Below are 3,637 nucleotides of genomic sequence, written 5' to 3' on the forward strand. Positions count from 1 at the left end.
TGATTTAAAAGTCTCACATTTATCAACAGCAGGACCGCATTAATGCATGGAGTGAGATTTTATTCAACATGTCCCATAGATTTAAGCAAATACTTGCAATCAAAATGCACTATATACTTCCTGCTTTCCTTTACACCTAATTTGAATTGTCTACTTTCTCCCATCTCAGGGGAAGGTAGGTGATATAGTGGTAACCCTACTAGCACTTTTTGGCAACCCAGTGAGCACTGAGTGACATTCTGCTGTATTAGGTGTGATGGGTTTGCAATTGGGAGTGTGGTTTACTAAGGACATTTGTGACACTGTGGATTATGTGCGGTGCATCAACCTGGTCCCCAAGATACTGTGAAATTAATACTTTTACACTGGACACTGAAGACAGTTTGTGTGAGCATTGCATTTCATATATTATTCTGCTGTGTTATTTTTGCCTTTGCTATAAATAACATCACTAATGAATGTCAGTCTCAGAGTTTAAAAACAGATTTTCTCTGTTTATCTAATGGATTTTTATAGAAGTCTCAAAATATAAGTGACAACATAATAACATCTTGTTTTACCCATAATGTAACGATCATTTCTTCAGTACCTCCACTTTCTATATATAAATCCCTTAGTAATCACTGATGGATCATCAAAAAGCAGAATAAAAATAATTTATCTTTACTGTAAGGAAGAAGTTAAGAAAACACCTTTAAAAAAAGGGGAGTTACATTAAAGATAACTAAAACACTTATAAAGTGAATCACACTGTTTTATCAAGGCAAAGAGAACTTCAAAAAGACAGTTTAATTGAGATTAAGACATATCTTGTTTTCTAACTAGGATTTTCTTTCTTTCAAAGGTTTCTGTAATTGCTTGTTTAATTTTCTGTAACTTTCTTATACATCACAAAGAGTTAGCATTTCAAATAAGTTTTCAAAGATTTCTGCCCATAACTCTTCATCTTGACTCAGTTATTGCTCAGGAAGTGTTAGCTGTTTATTGCTATTAATAATTTTAGGCATTTATGATAAAATACATCTCAGTGATGTAAAACAGAGATTTCTATATGATGAAATCAATTCTCTTAATCTTAGCCAAAAATTTTAACAATATCCTAGTAGTACAAGTAGCATTTCCAAATCAGTACAAAAGCTTGATCCTCATATACATGCATTAGCTGAGCAGACAGATGCTTCCCATAAAACCACCTGGATGAAAACCTGATCCATTTGGCTACTGGAAAAAGCAATGTTAAGCATATTCACTAATATCCTTTTTATAAATGAACAGAATAACTAACATTCGATAGAGATACAATCCATTTAAATCCACTTAAATTCTAATGGTCACTGCATTATTTTTAATATCATTGAACCTAAATTTAAACACTTTGAAATCTGGTGATTCCGTGTGTGTGTGTGTGCATGTGTGTGTGTGTGTGTGTGTGTGTATGTGTATCAGTAAATGTAAAGCAACCTTCCATAAAAGCAAATTAACTTAAATACTTATTTAGTACCTATTATTTGTTAGACATTGCTTGATGCAGATTACTTACAAATACTTGTGTGTTGGTTATTTTTCTCCTGCAATAATGCCGAATTTAAAATAAAACTCCAAAATTTCAAAGAATTTAAGGAATTAAGCTTATTTCAGATTCATAGAATTGTAGGTGAGCTGCAGTTTTGCAGCTGTCGGTCAGACTCAGATTGACTTAGCTGGACCAGGCTGGACTACTGATTTGGTGTTATATTTTTCCTCCATATAGCTTTATTCCTGTGTTCAGGCTGAAAGATCAGTGTCTCCCTGGGCCTGCTCTTTGCATGGAGAGAGTAAGCTCCCTGAGTGTTGGTGGGCACTGCCATTCCTCTTAAGGCCTTAGATCAAAACTGGCACAATTTATCACTTCCACATCCCATCAAACTAACTCATATGGCCATACCTGAAATCAGTAGTGTGGAAAAGTATATTCTGCCAACAGGGAAGCCATAGTAAGGGAATGTAGCAATGGTAAAGGAAGAATTGTGGTAAAATACTATGACCTCTCACACCTTGAAACAATCCCATCAGATCTCAGGGAAAAAAACTTGAAAAATCAGCTATATATCCCCATGAAAACACAGATATGTTAAGGTTAAAATGAATGTAGACAATAGTGCTCTTCAAGTCAGTGCTTCTCATGACAAATCACCTGGGGAGACTTTGTTTTAACACTGAGGCTCAGAATTTTTCCTGAAGCTTTGCATTTACTTGATCTAGAATGGGGCTCAGGCACCAGTATTTTTTAAAAGCTCTACTTTTTCAAAGTGTAGCCAGGTTGTGAAAGTGACCAAGATCTTTTCCCAGTACATGCTCGCATTAATAATATCTTTCTCTCTCAGAGGTTTGAAAACTCAGAAGTTGTTTAGAAAGTCAATTTAATCAGATAAAGATGGTTTTGATGAAATAAGCTGTTATTTTCCTTACAGCCAATATTTCTTAACTGCGGCTACCAGTTTGACCAGAATCTGAACTGTTTTGATGAACAGCATTGTCTGGTGATTAAGTAGACACAGAATATACAGATATTCTTCCTCCATAGTATCTGAGAAAACAAAGCTGTTTTGTGGTCACTGATTGGGCAAAAATGCCAGAAAGAAAGGGTTGTATTATTCATTGATTTTCTGTACATTTTCCTCCTTTTAGTCTTTCAGTCCATCTAACAGACTCACTCCACCACTGGGCTACATTCTTAATAAGTTTTGTGTGTGAGGTGGGAGGCGGTTTGGGTTTTTTGTTGTTGTTGTTTTGGTTTGTTTGTTTTTTTGTTTTTTGTTTTTTTGTTTTTTTGAGACAGAGTCTCACTCTGTTGCTGTGGCTAGAGTGCAGTGGTAGGATCTCAGATCCTTGCGATCTTCGCTTCCCGGGTTCAAGTGATTCTCGTGCCTCAAGCTCCTAAGTAGCTGACATTCCCAATCATTTTCCACACAATCTAGAAACTCATACCATGACCCCATTTATGACCCGAGGCTTTCTTTTTTGGTTTTTACTCTCAGTATATGTGCTCCATAATACAATTGTAGAAATCCTTCTGGGGACAACCGTATTACTACAAAAGATACAGACTAGGCTAGAAAACAAAATCTTTTCTCTGAATTTCTCAAACTTGATTACTATACCTTCAGTTTATCAGTTCAATAATGGACTTTAAAAACTTGTTTCCACTTCCTACTTAAGATAAATAAAACTTGCTTCTTTTTGCAACCAATTGACTATATTAGAATTCTATCTCCTTCTGTCTTTAGTATTCATTTATTTAACCATCTTAGTTTCAACCAATAACTTAGATAACATTTGTACTTTAACAGAAGGCTTCAATGGTTTAACAAAAATGAATTAAAAACTATGGAAATTATTGATATTACCAGGTACAGTGGTGCATGCCTATAATCCCAGCTACTTGGGAGGTTAAAATGGGGGGACTGTTTAAGCTCATGAGTTCAGGACCAGCCTGGGCAATAATCCACGATCTCATCTTGAAAAGAAATTATAGATATTGTAACATGAAGTCTGAAATATTTCTTGCAAGAGGAAAAATTTGAGAAATAACAGATCGCATTCTATACTCACTTGATAAACTTATGACATACATGGGAATCTATCCATTTGCTGTGGT

This window comes from Colobus angolensis, unplaced genomic scaffold (genome assembly GCF_000951035.1).
Source record: "Colobus angolensis palliatus isolate OR3802 unplaced genomic scaffold, Cang.pa_1.0 Scaffold67, whole genome shotgun sequence".
In the NCBI taxonomy this organism is placed as follows: Eukaryota; Metazoa; Chordata; class Mammalia; order Primates; family Cercopithecidae; genus Colobus; species Colobus angolensis.